Source organism: Rattus rattus, chromosome 9 (assembly GCF_011064425.1).
Source record: "Rattus rattus isolate New Zealand chromosome 9, Rrattus_CSIRO_v1, whole genome shotgun sequence".
Taxonomy (NCBI): Eukaryota; Metazoa; Chordata; class Mammalia; order Rodentia; family Muridae; genus Rattus; species Rattus rattus.
The window spans coordinates 39,017,771-39,038,259 of NC_046162.1; positions in this window are offsets into that span (position 1 = coordinate 39,017,771).

Sequence of the window (20,489 nt, forward strand, 5' to 3'; positions counted from 1 at the left end):
TTGGATATTGATATCCATGAATGCTCAAAGCTCATGTGTAAAATAGCATAGCCTTGACATATAACCTATGTTCACCTTCCCCCAAGCTTTAAGTCATCACTGTGACACCAATACAATGACAATGACACTGGACAGTTACTATATTGTATTATTGAGAGGGGCTGTCATTTCTGTTGTTGTGATAAAAATACATGGAAAAAATAACTTTTGCGTGAAAAGGGTTCATTTCAGTTTATAATTCCAGATTACAGTCCATCTTGGTAGAGAACTCAAGAAAAGAACTTGGAACTGTCACAGCACATCCTCAGTCAAGAGCAGAGAGAAAAGAATGCATATGCATTTGTTTCCTTTTGATTGGCTAGGGTTTTCTACTCTTAAATTCAGGACTCTCTGCCTAAGGAATGGTGCCACCCACAATGGGCTGTGTCTAAGCAACACAAATTAACTTAATAAGAAGACACCTTATAACACAAATTATCTTAATAAGAAAACACCCTATAACATGCTCACAGGTCAAGCCAATGTAGACAATTCCTTACAGGGACTCTTCCTGGGTCATTCTAGATTTTATAAGGCTGACATTTTATGCTAATCTTCACAGTCATGACAAGAAAGATATATACAACTATTATAGGTCTGACTAATATATATGAGTAATGCTATGAAGAGAGACAATGCCCCAGTATACGGAAATGATGAGAGAATGGGAGACTGCACAGTAGTTGGAGTCTGTGTCATGCAATGCCTGCATGTCATTGTGTCTGTGTGAATTCTGTGTAGTGCCCAGTATGTGGCAATCCCAACCTCTTCTTTTTGGATCTTCATGGCTCCCCCTGCCTCCCCTCCCCCACATTTTCATTGTCTGACAACATAATGCATCCACCAGGAAGACAGAAGCAGAGAAAGAAAATAGATAAGAAGTTGAGATCTATTGCAAAGTGTGATTCCCGTGGTTATAAAGGCACAGAAGCCTTGAGATCTGTGGTTGGCACACTGGAGACCAGGAAGCCTAGATGCAGAGCTCAGGCCTGATTGAGAAGGCCTGAGATCCAGGAGCAAGGCTGTCAGTTTTGGTCCTGAAAGCAGTATTCCAGCTCTCAGGCTGAGGAGTGGTCCATAGCATCTGTAGGAGGGTTAGCCTCTTTCCTATTTGTGCTTTTAATCATGTGGATGAGGCCCACTTGTACCAGAGACAGCAATTTGTTTAACTTATTCTATAGGCATAAGTGCTTGATCTAGGATTTTCTCACAGACTTGTGCAGAGAGCAAGGATTTACCCTTCCGTGGTCTTGTCATGGCCTTGTCAAAAAAAAAAAAAATCAACCCAAGATTACCACATGCAAGGATTGTGTAATTTACAGGATTTTGCTAAGTTAATTGTGTTCTAATTTTTTTGTTTGGGGGAGGGCTGTATGTGTGTGTGTGTGTGTGTGTGTGTGTTTATGTGTGTGTGTACCTGTGTGTGTGTGTACCTGTGTGTAAGCATATTTGTGTATGGGTGTAAAGTTTGAGACAGGGTCTGTTAATGACCCCTTTACTTATCAATTGGCTGAGTTAGCTGGCAGGTAATCTCAGGGGTTCTGCCTGTGCACCCCATCTCTATCCTTACCCCAGCCAACATTGGCATTTTAATTCCAGGCCACCACACCTAGTTTTGCTTTTGTTGTCATCTTTTGGATAGACCATTATGTAACCCAGACCAATCCAAACTGTCCTTGTAATTGAGGATGATCTTGAACTCCTGTCTCACCAGCCTCTGCATCTGAAGCATTGGGATCACAGCCCTGTGTCACCACCTTTCATTCCATTCTAAAGATCAGACAGTCGAACTTAAAATGTTTATGTTGTACGTGAATAACAATAGCTAGTGTCTGGGCTTCGAACCTAGTTAAGTGACTCTGGAGGGCCACACTCACAGTTGTGTATTATAATAAATTAGCCTACTACTGACTAGTTACATATCTCAGACATAGAAAATTAACAAAAATATAAACAATAGTGATAGATCCCTGGCTTTAACCATCCTTTAATACCAGAGGCCGTGTGCATCAATGGACCCAGCATTTGTATCAGTCTTTTAAGACCAAGCTTCACAACTGCTGCTAGAGAAGGAAGGTGCAGGTACTGGGTGGTGTGTTGTTTAGAACTCTATGACCCTTTTTGAATAGTTTGGTTTCCCTTTCTCCAGGATAATCCTAAATCAGAGAAGCTACAATTGGGGAAAATAGGAATTGGCGTATTATGGCATGGAGAAGATGAGGCGTTCTGAGTTGAAATTGCTTGTCATAAGAACAGGACACCTATATTATCAACTCACAAGATGATTCCTAGAAAGAGGAATGCTGGGATCACTTCCAGAGTATCTCCCTGGAGTAGTTGAATGTGGTTAAATACTAACCATTGAAGTCTGAAGAGGAGTCTCAGACTCCGGGAACTGACAGTTCTTCCGACGCCATGCCGCCTTGTGACACCCCAATATACCCTAGGTGGTCCCTCCCCTTACTACTCAGCCTTTTCTGAGTTGCTTCCATCTCTGAAATAGATTACTACCTGAAAGACGAAGGAGGCTCTGAATTCAAACTGTTACTTTGGAAACACAAATATACCTTCAAGGTTTATTACAAGTTGATCTTTCAATACAAACTTCCTTAAATTAGGACACAGCTAGATTTGTAAGAAATGTCTCAATTACAATAATGGGATACATTTTAATATTCAGTTTCCCTAACTATTTAATACTTTGTCAAATAGATACAGGCTGATTGTTTTGTTTTGCTACTTTTTCCAGAGCACCTAGAGAGCAATGAAGCTAATTCAAATTAGGTGCTTATTTTCAATTGAAATCTAGATAATGCAGGAGAAGGTAAAAATGAGCAAAGAATCCCATAGAAATATTGTCATTGCTGAAATTGACTTGACAGCAAGGATTGTTAGTATTCTCTTTCTCTCCTTACAATCAGTATTTTATTTCATGTGTATGAATGTTTGGCTCACATGAGTATTTGTGGACCATATGTGTGCCTGGTGCCTGAGGAGGTCAGAAGAGGGCTTTAGATCCTATGGAATTGGAGCTACAGACAGTTGCGAGTTGCCATGGGGGATCTGGGCACTGAATACACATCCTTTGCAAAAGCAGCAAGTGCTCTTTGCCACTGAGACATCTCTCCAGACCCATATGGGGGTGTTTTCATGGTACAGGCTGGTGGAGGAAGATAGCCCATGCTGGTGAGACTTCTAAATGGTCACACCGGAGAGACCAGTGTTCACCATTTAGAAGAATTCAGTGAAGGCAGATCTTAAACCAAACTCCCTCCAGCTGTTTCAGGAAAAGGAGAATTTGGAAACGATACAAGAATATTTAATGATAACGAAGCTCCCCCTGCTCCGTGCTCTTTACTTCAGGGAGGAATGTGCTTTGCTCGGAAGGTCCCTGGAGTGAATTTCCACATCTGTCTGGTTTTGTCTTTTTGGCTGCATTAAAATGCAGATTGATGCTTCTCTAAAGAAACGTCCTAAGGTAACTGAGTAAGCATGGGGCAGAGAATGACCGCCTGACGGCATCCCGAGTCCACGTGCACTGTTAGGCTACAAACTCACTAGAGTCCACCACAGACTTCCGCCTTCCTTTTCTTTGTTCACACTCCAAGGGCAGCGTGATTTGCCAATCACTTTGGGGATAGCTTTCCTTTGGTTGGTGGCATTTTTGGTGTTAGTTTCTGTAGTTGGCTATGTCCTGGAGTGGATCCCATACTGAATTCCATGAAGCTTAATTAACTCCTCCAATCTCGGTATCAGGGGCAATGGTGCATTTAGGAATTGCCCTGAGAAAGAGCTGAGACTTGCCAGTATCTTAAAATGATACACCAAAAAGAGTACCCTCCCTTTTTCATCAGTGGCCTTGTCTGCATCCCCAGAGGTATCACAGGTCCATACTCTGTCATTTCCTCTAAGCAGATCTTCAACTATTAAGTGGGGGCTCCAGAGGCAGGCCTTAGTCCAATAAACTTGAGTTCAAAACAGGATTCCAACTTCATAACATGAATGGGGATGACTGGATAACAGGACAGGGATTCTGGGAATTCAGGGAGCTGTTATCAACATCTAGACAAACCTAGTAACCCACATGGGCAATTCTCCACAGAAGATCATGGGGTGAATATGACATTATATCAGTTTCTGAAATGCCTGACTTCTATGGTCCGAGGTGATTTCCACACCCCACATTATTAGGCCACCCTATAGCAGCAAGGATCTGGGCAACCTGACTTCTAGTGATGGGCTCTTTGCTTTGACCTCCTGTTTCCTCCTCTGGTAATGAAGGTCATCACATCTCTTTTCTACATTAAAGAAATGCTTTGTCTTCATGTAAACATGGGCACTCAGACCAGATGGTTGGCACGACCTCACATGAGCGGAAATAACTAAAAAAACCTGCATTTTGAGTCAGGGTATCTATACTATAGCAACTGTGCTCTGTCACTCAGAGAAGATACAAGGCGATGAGAAATGTGTCTACCTTTGGGGTTGAATACCCATTTTGTATCTTTAGGGGTTTCCACTGTAGACCTTCCAAGCTCCAGGGCACTGAATGCTTGCTGAGGTAAGAAGATGGCACACTATCGCAAAGCAAACCCTGGTTCTAAAGCCTCTACCTCAACATGATACGCATGGGTTCAATTCCTATGCCACTGGCAAAGCCAAATCCCATTAATTAGTCAGGGGCATACAATCCTACTACCAGGCTAGAAGAGGACGGTTATTCGTACAGCCTAGAATTAAGGTGTAAACTTGTTTTCTATGGCACCTCTCGTATCTACAGGGTACCTGGGACATGACTTGTGCTTAAAGATTTCTGTCAAATAAATGAATGAACAAGAAATAATACTTGGTACCTGCACACAGTTCTGAAAGCATTTTGGTTAAAATGTTATAGGTGCTGGATGCTCGAAGCCAACCATTGAACTGAGAACAGGGTCCCCAATGGAGGAGTTAGAGAAAGGACTGAAGTAGCTGAAGGGGTTTGCAACCCCATAAGAGGAGCACAATACCAACCAAACAGATCCCCAGAGCTTCCAGGGACTAAACCCTGAAAACACAGGAATCGACTTATGGCTCCACCTGCATACGTAGCAGAGGATGGTCTTGTTGGGCATCAGTGGGAAGAAAGGCCCTTGGTCCTGTCAAGGCTTGATTCCCTAGCATAGGGGAATGTCAGGGTGGGGAAGTGGGAGGGAATAGGTGGGTAGGTAAGGGAGCACCCTTATAGAGAAGGGTGTGGGGTGGGATAGTGGGTTTTTCTGGAGGGGAAACCAGGAAATGGGATAACATTTAAAATGTACATAAAATCATGCAATTTAAAAAAGAATGTTATAGGTAGAAACCCACGAAAGGGCTATATTTTAAAAAATAGCATTAATATAGATGATTTATCTCTTTAATGAGTATGTGCATGTTTGTGCACATACACATTTACACGGAGGTCAGAAGTCAACGTTGAGTGTTGTAATTCAAGGTTTACAGCTTCAATTTTTTTGAACAGAACAACACCATTTCAGACCCCTTACAGATTATTCATGATTGGAAAGCCTTAGCACTGGTGAGCCCTGGTGGAACTGAGCTGGATGAGTTCCTAATTGCAGTCTGTATTGGTGCACAGAAAACTTTTTCACACCTATCCAAAGATGTTCAGCAGGTCAATGTGAGCAATCATGTGGGTGTTGGAATGTCAAAGTGTGAAGGCTATGGCACAGGACTCAAAAGAACAAAATGTAAACCTACCACAAATGACCGCTGGCTTTGCAGACAAATGTCTGGGCAATGTTAAGCAAAAGTATGGCTCCCTTTGAGGTTAGCATTGGTTCTCCGTGAAATGGCTAAGGATGTCACTTAAGTGGTCATGCTGAGATAACTGGTTCCCATATCCGTAGACACATTGAGACTGATGGCCACTTCTGTCCCCTCTACTTTGTTCCCGGTAAGCAGCAGTCCAAAGAGTCACTTCCTGCCAAGAGAACAAACAAATGTGTTTAAAGTGTCCCTTCAGTTTCCAGGAGGCCAAAACTCTAACCATAATTTGGTTAATTTGTACTTGATCGTGGGCAGGATAATGAGTAAGGAAGATGGAGGAATCAGAGGACAGGTTGCTAGGAAACAGATTTACTTCTCACATCCGGACAAATAAACTAAAGATGTGGTGCTAATGAGTCCAGTGACCGCCAGTCTCAGCATCAAGGAAGTTCATTATTACAGAAGTGCTCTGATCATGAAGAAGTACCCGTCAGTGGCAGAGGCTGTGGAGGAGGAGGGTCAGGGTAGGCCTAGGGGGAGGGGGGAGAACAGGGTAGGGAGGAGGAGCAGTGTAAGTCTGAGATGGGGGGGAGAGTAGGGTAGGTCTAGGAAGGGGAATAATGGTGGTAATTTCTGAGAACAGATTTGCTGATTGAATGAAGACCTTTATGGAGGTGACGCAGCACAGAGAAGGGTTGGTCTCATTAATTTCTTCCTTTCGTTTTATATTTGAGCGAAAAGAGGAGGGAAAAAAGCAGGAGTGGGATGAGGGAGATGGAAGAGACAGAGAGGGAGAGGGGAGAGGGAAGAGAAGGGGGAAGGAGAAGGGAAAAGAGAGGAAGAATCGGGGAAGAAGCTGGAGTAGGAAGGAGAGGAAGAGTGCCCTCTTAAGAAAATGACCTTCGTTGTATCACCCAAGGCCAGGGTACAGGCTGCTCAGGGGAGAGTGCTACCTCTTTTAAAGACACATTGTCACTGACCATATTCAGAATTGTCCAGCATGTGGGGCTTCACCAATAAGGACTGAATGGGATAGACTCAGGCATGAGGTGCATTTGTTTTGTTTGTTTGCTTGTTTTTCCAGAAAGATTTTGAAAGCTATGGAAGACACAGGGATAGCAATAAGGCTACAGATCATAGCCTTGAAATAGAGAAAAGCCAACAAGCTGTGTAAAGAAGGCAGAAATGTGCTGTTCCAGGTTTTTGTGACAAACACTACAACCAAAAGCAACTTGTGGGAGGAAAGGGTTAATTTCTCTTACACTTGCTGGTCACAATCCATCACTGATGCAAGTCAAAGCAGGAACTTAAGGAACTCAAGTGAGACCATGGAGGGATGGTGCTGAAGGGCTTGCTTGGCTGGCTTCAGGCTGGCTTCCTGATACAGCCCAGACAGGCTTGCCTGGGATTATGCTGCACACAGTGGGCTGGGCCTCCCTCTGCCTATTATCATGTAATCTTCCTAGACCCTACCACAAACCAGTTTAATCTGGTGATTCTTCAGCTGAAGTTCCCTCTTCCCAGAGGTCTCTAGTTTGTGTGAAGTTGACAGTGACCACTTACCAGCTCACAAGGCTTGGGCTGAGTCAAGTGAGAAGATTCTGATTGAATGGAGGAGATCATTAAGGGATCTAGTGGAGCTCTTAAGAGAAAAAGGGCAAAGGAGTTGCATAAACACCGTGCTCCAGCTGATAGGCTTTCCTCTGTGCTGTACAAGCCAACTCTGAAGCTACTGAGCATGTGGCTGACCTCACTCTATTAGAATGATGGACACTGGGAATTGGGTTTCATTGTCAAAGCTGGATATCATCCTGCATGAATGCTATCGTCAGATTCTTTCCCACAGTCCACACCCCCAGGAATTATTTCACTTCTTCAATTATTATGTTTTAAATAATTTGTACACATTAAGGTTCTTCACTTGCACTATTTGTAAATGCAGATTTTGGCAAATGCATAGTCTTATACATTCATATAGTATGGTTCCCATGCCTCAGGTTTACTATGCTTAGACCCTCTGCCTAAATTCCTTGAAATAGCTAGCATGCTGACCAGTCTATGCTCACCATTCTGTAATGTAATCTATTTTGGAATCTCCAGTTGTCATGCTGGGCAATGATCTCTTGAGATTCAGACTACTGTTGTTTCGTGGTTATGAATCGTTGCATATGGGAAATGCAAAACAAAGTCACCCTGGTGAAAGGCAGTGGGGGCAGAGTCCAAATGTAACCAGGTCTAGACTTCGAGGGTTAATTTAGCTTAACTCAACTCTGAGTCATGATGACAGGTGTGAGCTGAGTCTTGGGAAAAAGTCATTGGACATTCACACCCAGGATTCCTATTGGAGGCTGGCCATGGCCACCCACTGCCTGGAATGTATCAGATCTCCAGGAGATGGGCCATGAGCAGAAACCCCCAAAGTGTTTACAAATGAAGTCTTGTCACAATAAGGCAAGCTTAACAGCACTTGGTGTAAAGAAAACATGTATAAGATCCAAAATCTTAGACTCTAGTCAAAGAATTATATTGCTAGCAGGCCTTTCTGGGGGATAGCAGTCTCACATCTGCTATGTTAATCCTCCTGCACATCGTACAAAATCACAGAGTGTATAATCTTTTTAGTCTGTATAATATATGCATGCTGTTTATGTCTGTGTGTGCATACTTATGTAGTATTTGTGAGTTAATTCGTGAGTGTAGGTCTTCACGTTTGTACAGCAGACACTTATTCATTGAGCCATCTCCTGAATTCTATATTCTTTCAAGAATGGCGTCTTTCAGTTAGCAACATGTGCTTAAGATTCATCTAGGTATTCACAAGGTTTAATATCATATTCCTCTTCATAGCTGGGTAGTATTTTAGCTGTTGTTGTTTTTACCTTTGATAATCCAGTCTTTCTGATAGGCATATCACAGCATCTGATTGAGTTTACATATCCTCAAGGACATGTAGTCTTTGTCTGTTATTTGTGTTTGATTCTTCTGGTATCATTAGTTAAAAATATTATACTTTCTCCATTGAATTGTGGTTTTGCTCTGGCTTAAAAAAATCGGCTGACTCTGTATGTGGGGGTGGCAAGTGTGTGTGCAAGTGTGTGAGTGTGTGTAAATGTGTGTGAGTGTGTACAAGCATGTTTGTGAGTATGTGTATAAGTGTGTGTGTGTAAGTATGTCTGTAGGTGTGTGTGTGTGTGTATGTGAGTGTGTGCGCTTATGAATTCCATTCCAGTGACTGTATCTCATTATTTCATTGATTCTACCCTAACGTGACTATCACAGCTCTGTAAATAGTCTTGTAATTGAGTAATGTGAGCCTTTCTTTACACGTCTTCATCGGGTTTATTTGCTAGCTAGTTAATTTATTTACTTGGTGTCTCAGTTACTGTTCTACTGCTGTGAGGAGACATCATGACCAAGCCAACTCTCATTAAAAAAGAAGCATTTAACTGCAGGCTGGCTTAACGTTTTAGAGGGCTACTCCATTCTCATCATGATGATGGAGGGAGCATGGTGGCATACAGACAGGCAGAGTGCTAGAGAAGTAGCTGAGAGTTCTACACCCTGATCTGCAGGCAGCAGGAAAGAGAAAGGGGAAGAGGAAGTAGGAAAGGGAGAAGGGGAGGGGGAGGTGAAGAGAGATGAAGAGAGAGAGGGAGAGGGGGAGGGGAAGAGAGAAGGAGAGGGAAATAGGGGAGAAAGAGAGAGAGAGAATAGGCCTGGCATGGACTATTAAAACCTCAAAGCCTACTCCCAGTGACAACCCCTCCAGCAAGATCACACTTCCTAATTCTTCCTAAAACAATTCTACCAACTAGGAACTAAGCATTCAAATATATGAACCTATGGGGGGGGCATTCTCATTTGAACCACCACAGTTAGTTAGCCAGTTAGTTCAGGGGATAAAACCACTTTTTGTTTTTTGTTTGTTTGTTTGTTTGTTTTTTACATGCCAGGCAAGGACTCTATCTCAGGGATACTCACCTAGCCCCTGAATTCTTCAACACTCTACCAGGAATCCCAGTCTTTTGCCTTTCCATATAAACTCTAAAATTGTATTGTTTTAATCTAAATGGTTTGCATAACGTGCTTCTATTGTGGGCGCCTCAAAGTCATGAGTACACTAGCATTGCTCACAAAAACCTAAGGAGGACATTCTTCTACAATTTCCAAACTTAGTTGACTGTAATATCCTAATGTTTCCTGAATCCTTAGAATATGGCCCCTAGAGATCATGTCCTGTGTTTGACCAGGTGTCTTACTATGTTAACAATTTAGTTAGAATCAACGTCTGGATGAAAAGTTGCATCTTCATTTAGTGGCTGTCAAAGTCTTTGGTTACATCCCCAGGCATATCTTGGATGTTCTGACAGTTGTAAAAGCTCATCGAAGCTCAAAGCAGACATTGTCTGGCTTAAATGGTCTCAGTGCTTTCATGGTGGTTGGGTGGCTTTTCATCCAGTTTATTGTCAGTGATTAATGGTGATTCTATATAATATATAATGTAATTTTCTTCTCATTCAGATAATGTAACATTACACAATTTAGTAGAGGGATAATGCCATAAGTCTTGCTAGCCCATGCCTCTGATGTCTATTGGCCCTCATCTAATAAACACTAAGGGGGGCACACTTGTTGAAACTCTATGTAGCAACAAGCTGAAAATCTATGCCAAGCACTTTTTCCAGGTTTCTCTTGCCCTTAGGGCTCATTTTCCTGCCTCTTTTTCACATGCCTGAAACAGGGCTGCTCTGTTTCTATACATTTGGTTAGCATTGTGATAATAAGAAACCCTGATTTTCTCCAAGCACTTCATACAATCCACCCCTAATTAAATGCCGATTTTCTTCCAAAGACCCTTCAATTTGTCCAAGATTCTCTGAAAGGGCATTTGTGAGCTCCCTGATACCTTGGGTGTGATGGTCCATAGGCAAGGCAAGGTATTATACCTCTAACATCTCTAGATACTTTCTTGGTTCAAGTTCAATTGTTGGTCCTGTTGAGAGACTTGTCCCTCTATCTGAAGAGCCAGGTTAGCAGCATGAAGAATTTCATGAAGGAGCTTTTGAGAGGGGACCCAACAGCCACTCTCACCGTGGTAAATCCAAGTTAACACTTGGTAACTTTGAATTTGACCTTATTTGAAGAAAAAGGCTTTTTGTAGTTGTAATTAAGGATCTTAAGATGAGCTCATACTGAACTCTCTGGAGGGTTCTGGGACAAACATCCTTCTAAGAGGAAAATGGGAGTTTCAGGAGAAGAGAAAGCATGGGGAAGACACTGGCAAAAAGCATTCAGTGCCACAAATGGAAGGATACGCAGGGTGAGGGGCGCAGACAAAGTTAGGAGGACTCCTCCTGGAAGCCTTTGGAAGGGAGCATGGTCACAAAAGTAATTGGATTTTAAACTTCTGAATGCCAGAACCAGAAGTGGATGATAATTGGTATTTGGTCATGAGAAACTAATGTATCTTCCTTCTCAAGTTGTTTAACCTAAGTTTGAAAATTCCAGCACAACCTTCTGAAAACCTTAGGTTTGGATTAAATCCAGGGATGGATGATGACCTCACCAGGCTGACACCAAGAATTGGTGACAGGATTGAGGTCAGGAACTGATCTTAGAAATACATACAAAGGCACTGATTGCACGATGGGTCTATGGACCAGATGAGCAGTTCTGAGAATGCGCCTCTGAGGTATGAGACACTAAAGAGAAGGACTGGAAGTACAAGCTCCTTGGAAAACTTCAGATGTTAATAAAAAATCTAAACATGGGCATTTCTCAGAACCCATGGAGGCTCCTTAATGAGACAAGAGCTGGCTTATGTAGCCAGCTGAGAGAGACAGACAACTCTTCCTTTTTTATGACCTATGTTTTATACATCGGGTAATTAATACATTGGCTTGATGATTATAGATGTTTTCTGGATTTTCATTCAGGAGCAAAACCAACTCACATCAGAAACACAAAGAAGAGGAAGTGAGGGGCTGGTCCACTGAGAGGACTTACCTCAAACCCTACGTGTTGAGATCATCTGTCTGTGAGATTGGGCTACCAAGAGGACTCAGCACAAAGTCTGTGTGGTGGGATCATTTGTCTGACTAGTAATAGGAGGAGACAGAGGTGGTCCCCATGCAGCATTTTGTTGGTGGTGGTTACTTTTATTTTTACTCATTTTTTTAAAAGTAATTTCATACAGTGAATTTTGGTCATAGTCACCTGCCGACCAGCTGCTTCCGGATCTACTCCATTCCACTTCCACTCACCCAACTTTTCTTTCCTCCTGTTTAAAAAGTCCATCAAGTCTGATTTGTGCTGTCCACATACTAGGGTATAGGAACCATCCAATGAAGCATGGTTGACCTACCTGACATCACACCCTTAAAGAGAACAGACTCTCCCTCTTCCAGATGCTCATCTCCTGGCATTGCTTGGTCTCTCCCAGTGTCCTTGCCTCACACGGGTGTGTCACAATACCTCATTCATATGACCTCGGAAAGAAAACCTCTGTAGTATCTTCTTGCAGCTACCCATCTGTCTTCTCACTCAGTATTCATAAAATCATGTTCTTTAGTCATTAGAGAAGCCAAGACCACAATGTCACACCCCTCCAGCCTTACTGGGGTAACTATTAAAAAAAGATAGATGGGGAGTTGGGAGGTGTGGTGTGTGTGTGTGTGTGTGTGTGTGTGTGTGTGTGTGTGTGTGTGTGTGTGTGCTCGTACATGCCAGCAGTGCACTACCTTCTGAGAATGTAAATGATATCATCCCTTGGAAAGATAGCCTGGAGGATACTTAAAATGTTAACCACAGAGTATGAGCTAATGATTCTATTCCTAGATGACAATCATGAAATAAAAAAATGGACCCAAGTGTCATTGTTTTTCCTATTACAGATCACAGAAATTCTACTTTTTAATTCATTTGGGACCCAGAACCATAAAGCAGCCAGCATCCCTGCATTATAATAGTGGTTGCTTTCTATTCTAGCGAGAATCCAAACTCTGCCAGATCTTACGTTAGCAATTAGGAAGCACACATTGCTTCCACTACAATTTAGAGGCCAGAATTAACCACAGAGATACAATAACAATGACATGCCTTCCTGCACATGCCTTGCAGGTGGAGGACCGGAAACCATCAGCCAACAGGGATTAGTAATGACTATTCACATCCCTCTGTCAAAAGGAAGGGTGCCCTTGATGTGCCCTTCCTTGATGCAGTTTTCAATCATTTGTGTGTAAGTTTGATGTGTCTCATTTTCTCAGATCCCAGGACTTCCCTGTGAGAATCATCTGCACCACATATGTCCAGGCTATGTCTCTTGCCCTTCGCCAACTCATCCCCTAATGTATCATTGTAACTTAGTTCATGAGCTGAAATTAACATTGCTCTTTGCTTATTTCTTCGCTGGGCGGTAGTGTAAATGTATATGTAGTGCAGGCACATGTGTACAAATGTGAAGAGGCATGTCTGCCTCTGCGGATGCATGTGGAGGCCAGTGGTGGACACGAGTGTTCTTCCTCAATTGCCTCTGCACCTTATTTTTTAATTTAACTTTAAGATAGAGTCCCACTGAACCTGGAGCTTACCATTTTGAATAGACTGGCCCACAAGCCCCTGGGATCTGCCTAACTCTGATGCAAAGATACACATCTGTGCTTGGCTTTCACATGAATGCTGGGGATCTGAACTCAGGCTTGTGCAGCAATCATTTTACCCACTAAGCTCTCTCCCCAGCCAACCTCTCGATCTTTCTCTGCTTATTTTCTTATCATGTCCTTCTTCCCACTAGAAGGTAAACTTTCTGAAAGTGCAATTATTAGTCTTCCCTGTCTTATTCCTTCCTGTCTTAGTCATAGCATTTAAAACAATACCTAGCAGGCTTGTGATAAAAAAATCAATAGATATTTATTAGACAAATGGTTGATCAGACTTTCTTAACTCTCTGGCATTTCTCAAGCTGTCCATTCTTCTTTCTGACAAAACACCGTGCACTCTCTGATGTCACCTACTCTGCAAATCCTTCCCTTTGTTTAAGGTAGTTTAAAACCCAGTCATGCTCTCATTAAACTCTACCTGGCCCTCATTCATGCCAGTTGACTGCCTTCTACCTTTGTAGCTACATGTGTGGCATGTGCCCACTGTTTGCTATCCTGCGGTTCACATTAAGCCTTTGGGGTCTTAACAGCACATATCATGCTTTGTGAGCACCACACAGCCTGTGCAGTGACCATTGACCAGACGTCTTTGTTCAAGGGAGTGTTCTGGAAAGTGGGGTTTGCTTTGTATTGGGGAAGAGAGAGAGAGAGCAAGAAACACAGGAATGCATCATTAGGGTGCTATTAGTAGTCACCAGAAAAGGAAAACCAGGAGAGGGGAGGGGTCTGTAGAGAAAGGGCTTAGTTCTTTATAAAGGGGTGGTTGTGAGAAGCTTTGCTGAGCTGTGATGTTTGCACAGGCATCGGTGTGGCATGATAATACTAACATTCCAGGAATCTCATGCCAGCCACTCTGTGGGACAGGCATAAAGCCTATAAATAGGAATGAGCTAGAGGAAGTAGGAGCAGGTAGTGGAGAATGGAGGGGCATAGAGGAAAGGAAGTGGTAGGGATTGTGTTATATGGGGCTGATGTAAGCTAAGTAGTGGGTTTGGTTTTGTTCTGAGTGTGTTTGCGGAATATTAGTAGATTTTAGACATATTAAGGAGTTTTGATACATCAAGTCAACTGTGGCTGTCTTCTATATGTAGAAGGATTTTGGGGTATGGGCAAAAAGAAGGAGAATCAATAAAACCATTTAAGAAGTTCTTTGGTGGGAGAAAGAGAAAGAGAGAGAGATAGGGAAGAAAGAGGGCAAATTTAGAGCAGTCAGGGGTGTTGGAGTCAGCCAGAAGGTGAGAGTGGTGTGTAGGGACCCAAGAGGAAGCGCTTCGATAGTAGAGGGGGTTAAATAAAGCAATAGTGCTAAGAGACGGAACAAAAGGAGGGTTGACGATTGATTCCGTAGACCATGGTTCACTTGAAGCAGAGGAAAAAAAGAGTTAAGTGGATTTTCTCCTCGTCTTTTGCTAAAGTGCTTGTGTGTCTGTGTGTCTGTGAATCTGCGTGCATGTGTGTGTGTCCATGCGTGTCTATGTGTCTATGAGACTGTTTACCTTCATGTATGTATGTATATGACATGCATGCCTAGCATCTGCAGAGGCCAAGGGGAGAGTCAGATCCTCCGGAAGTGGAGTAACAGATGGTTGTGAGCCACAGTGTGGATGCTGGGACTCTAACCCAGGTCCTCCCAAGCATAAGTTTCTGTGCCAACTTTGTTCTGCATCTCTGGCTTTTCTGTTCAGACCACTATTTGGCGCTCTGTGAGCCATGGCTAAGTTCACTTTCTGATCCCCTCTTCCCATTCCAACACTCAAAGTCTCTGAGTCCTAGCAATTTTTCTTGAAAGGTCGCAGCAAGGCTGGAGAATGCTGCTGTCCTCCAACCTAACCACCTTGACCCTTTCAGTAAAGTGTTTTTTGATGCATGGTTCCCTGCTACAGCACATGGTGGGTGGTGAAGGGTAGGGAGTGGGATTGAATAGTCCTGATCGTGAATGGGTTTAAAAACCTGAAATATCCACTCCCTGGATCTTACAGAGTATGTTTCCTGACATTAAATGTACACTAATGTTTTCCACAATATTTCCTCAGTGAAGCCATGAGACACAGGGGTGGAAAGCTTCTCACTAAGACATTCATTACCTCTGTTCACCATGAAGCCTTCAGTGACTGGGGACTTTAGTAAGTCAGTATAAGCTGCAAGTCTCTGAGAGGGTGATTTGTTGTGTTTTCTAGATATAAGGATGAGGTTGTAAGGGCATAACACAGCGATTAGGGGTTACAATCTTATAGCAAGACTAGAGACTGCATCAAAAAACAAAACAAACAAACAAACAAACAACAACAACAACAAAACCCTATTGCTCACCCTGAGAACAATAACACTGAAACACAACTTGTAACCTAAGACCCAGAAAAGAATCCTATTCTGCTTCTGATTCAAATCTTGGAATTGTTTTACATCAGGCATGGATAAAGGAAGTTACAGGAGATAGTTGAAGGTCAGTATGTCAGGTTAATAGAACAGGCCTAAGTTTAGCTTCTATTTCTAGTGGACATGTAAAGAGAAGGGGATGGTCAAGTCTATATAGAAACAGTCACATCTGCACAGAAGCAATAGCTCAAGAGGGTATCTGCAAGAGGATTGGAGCTTTGGTTGTGTTTTAAATGTATTATTGGTGATATTGGGGCACATGCTCCATGGCATGAATATGGAGGTCAGAGAACGACCTTTTGGAGTCATTTATATCTACCCATCTTTTTGTGCATTCTGGAGATTGAATTCAGGTCTTGAGGCTCATGTGGTAGCACCTTTACTTACTGGGCCATAGTTATGCTTCTAATGGACAATGATTGCATGGAATCATGAGAGACTCAAGAATCCTGAAGCATCTGATACCCCATTCATCTTTCTTTGCTAATTACAGATATGGCTAAAAAGTAAGGACACAAGTGTCCTGGCTCGACAGTGGGATGGCTCGGCAGAGTCTTGCCCTATAGTTAGCAGATGACTTCTGACTTATCCAACTTCAACATCTTTTTTTTTTTTGTTTTTCTCACAACTTTGCAGTATTTTGGTCTAAGCCATAGTCCTCAGTTTTGAGTGTGTATAAGGATTGCTTGACAGCTCCCAATAATAATTCACACTCGCCCAACAATATAGTCACCCAGCAGGTTCCAGCATGTTCAGAGTCTGTGCTGATGAAATAACTCCCAGCCACTCACAAAGCTGGTCCTCAGCCCCATGATCATAACCTGAGAAACACTGGTCTCGTCGCTCACTGCTTGTATCTGTCAGCTCTCCCCCACAGTGGCAAATCCTTCAGCAAAATAGCTGAGGAGAAAAGATGTCATCTGCTTGGGATTTTGGAGGTTTGGGCCCATGGTGTTTGACCCCACTACTTTGGATCTGTGGTGAGGCAGAGCATCCTGATGAGGAGAGTGTGGTGTGGCCAAACTTATAATTGCTGGAAGGTTCAGAGTGAGAGAAAGAGGTCCCAATTCTTCCTTTAAGGGCACACACCCCATAACCCAGCCCTTCAACTCTGCATCACTGTGTAAAGTTTCTACCGCATCCCCCAGCACTGTCAACTAAGGACGTACTGGATTAAGATCCAGATCACAGCTCTGAATGACAAAGGAGTCCTTAGCTGTCTGTCATGCTCCCCTACTCTGCAGAGAGCTCTGGGGGGGGGGCTTCATAGGAATGGAACCTGAGCTTGATGCTGAAATTAGAAATAATGTCCTCCTTGGAGGTCCCAACACAGACAAGGAGTTGTTTATCCTGTGACCCAGGGTTACATAATACGATAGCTAGGAGATGTGGCCAATGCATTTCTAGATGCCACTGTGTCAGAAGACTGGGTAACACTGCCAGAATCTTAGTCTGAAACTATGGGAAACTGAGCTCAGAGTTGTGGCTGGGAGGCTGTGAGAGGCTTAGGAATTCTTGGAATTCTTTGTGTTTCAGTTTCCTGAAAGAAATGATTAGTAGGGCGAATGTGTGGAAGGTTCAGATCTAGGTTAGATGCAAGACATCTCTCTGGCTATTCAAAAGTGATGTCTAGAAAGTCACACACACACAAAAAAAACCTGTTTTGAGAAATAGTGTGAACACAGTTAATAACGGTGTAGATGAGATCCAGGCATGGTGGCATGTACCTAGAACTTGAAACCTGAGGCAGGGGAATAGCAAAGTTGAGGCCGACTTTCGCTGCATAGTTAAGACTCTGCTGCCAAAATAACTAAATGAACGAATAAGTAAATAACTGGTGCAGAGGACATAGGAGACCTCACATCATTTGTAGACAGAGTTGAACGACAAAGCTAAGACTTCCAAGGACAACCCTGAAGCGACTGTTTGAAGAGCAGCTGGCTCTCTGGGCTGAAAAGGGGTGCTGTGGAGCCCACTTCTTGACATCAGACCAGAGTCTTTAGGTCCCTCCAGCTCCCAGATCCCCGGTCTGCTATACCATCAGTGCGGCGCATTGCATCTGCTTTGTTTGGATGACGTTGATACATTAACATTTCATTTCTGGAAGAATATAACTCGTGTGTCCACTGGGGGGTAGTAAAGCATTTTTCAGAGTCTCTAGGGAGTCTTCAGTTCCTCTGCAAGTGCGTTGGAGGTGAGTAAAGCAGAACTAACTGGACGAGCTCTGTTTTTCACTTTGCACATGATTGCTCTTCCAGAACGTAAACAAATACAATAGGAATCATGGCGGTCCAGACTTCATTTCCTTGTTTTCTTCTGACTGCGTGGCTCAGAGAGTTATAATGCTAGAAAATGTTGTCCTTTCAGTAGAAAGTACATCCGCACTGGTTCAGACTGGATGACATTTGAGTTCAGTCAATACTGATGGTCCAATTATGTTAAACTGAATTCAGTAAGAGTCTCAAGATGGTGCGGAAGCTTCTAGATGATGGAGGTATTGATGATTGGATTATGCTAATGCTTGAATTATTCTTCTCAAACTACTTCAGGATTCTGACATCTTTACGTTAGTAATAGTAAGTTAATGAATTAAACCAACACCTAGCAGCTGTAAACTCTTCAGGAGTTTACTGAAGAGGTGGCTCAGTAGGTCACAGTACTTGTGCTGATAGTGTGGAGGACCTCAGCATCCATAGAAAAATATAGGTAGCCTTGCACAGGACTATAACCTTGGCATTGTGGGAGATGGAGCTGAGACAGGAGGATTATTATTAGCCTAGTTCCAGGTTCAGTGAGAATCCTTGTCTCAAAGGAACACGCTGGGGAATCGCAGAGCAGGAATCTGATGTTCTCCACTGGCCTCTGTGTATGTGTGTGTAGCTGTGAACCATCCCATGCTCACATGTATGCATTCACTAAACACACACATATCCCCAAATAACAACAACACTTCATTATCGTTTCACAGCTTCTGTATCATATATGGCATAATAGGGCACCCTGGCTTGCCTCAGGGCCTCTTGTATGTCTACATTGAAGATATCCAAAGACTGCAGTCTCTGTAGGGCTTAGCAGGATCAGGGATGGCAGGGATCTACTGACAAGCTCCTGCAGCTGGTTTGTCCAGAACAAAATGTCTGGGGGAGGAATAGGAAAAGAGAAAGACATAGATGGGATGTCTCTATCACACTCCTACCCTCAAGGCTCGGGGTCTATGTAGATTTTTAAGGGCCAGGGGTGAAGGACAACTCCAAGGAAATGGTCTTTTTCACACAGCAGGATGGTTGCACACATGACCTCATGGAGACTGTGACAGCAAGCACAGAACCTGTACAGGTTCAAGACAAACAAAATCCCTACACAGAGAAAGAGAAGTGGCATGAAGTCCCACCCCTAACCAAAAAATATTATTTGCAATTGGTAGATGAGGGGGGAGGGAAAATTAGGATTTTTTTCTCTTAATGGAGTAAATTTGTATATCAACCACACTTCAGCACTGGCCCCAAGCTAAAGAGTAGTTGGCTAACACAAATCAGACTCCATGTGTGTGTGTGTGTGTGTGTGTGTGTGTGTGTGTGTGTGTGTGTGTGTGTTTATTTACTTTATTTACTTGTTTGTTTATTTTTGTTTTTCTTTTTTAAGAAAAAGACCTCGAAGTGATATTGGGGAGTATCTGGGAGGGGTTATAGAAAAGGAAAGAATGTATTCAAACTCTCAAAAATTAAAAGGAGAGGGATGGAGAGAAGAAGGGAGAGAGGGAAGGAGGGAGAGAGAGGGAGGGAAGGAAGGAAGGAGAGAAAGAAAGGAGAGGAGGAGGGGAATGTGTTGCATGCTCAGGATAGTAGAGAACTGGTCTTTTGTTAATTAATCATGAAATGATCTCCTACTATTTCTGCTATGTTTTGCTTATTAGAAACAAGTTGGTATATAAGCCATACTCAGTGGAAGGACACTATGTGGGTGCCCGGTTGCTAACAAGAGGGAATCACTGCGCTGTGTTAAATATTTCTACTCTTAAGGCAGGCATATAATTTAGAGACAAAACTCAAAATGGTTCCTCATTTGAAAACACAGCTCAGGCAGTGTTCACCAGCTCACCAGATTTCTGCTTTGCAGTCAAGTAACCAGCACCTTGTAGCTGGAGGTCAAGAGACACGCCCCTCACCCTCCACTCTTCATCAACCAGCTGCAGTGACTTAGGGGCACTGTGGGAGCCCTGAGTCTTGATCTTTATGTCAACAACACTACAGGTTAGGTAGGTTATTTATAACAAATTTATTATATTATATTATTTATTTAAGGTTCCCTCTAGTTTCTAGTGTTTTCAGTAAACAATCAAATTCTACTCTAACAGGTCCAATTCTCTTCACTCAAGTTCTGTGGGGTTGGATAACTCCCATTTTGGGGAAGGGACAATGCCTCAGGAATCATTGAACACACAGTGCTGGGTGGCATCTCAGGCCTCTACCCATCAGATGCCAGAAATCACAGAAACATATTTTGGGATATGGGGATATCCCATGGTAGAGATCTTGCCTGAACTTGTGTTTGGTCCACGGCACTTGAAAAGCAGTACGTTTCAAGTTTTGGGAAGCATGGATCCAAAGATATTCATATTTAATTAAACACACAAAAAATGATTGCTTTTTATGTAATATATTGATTTTT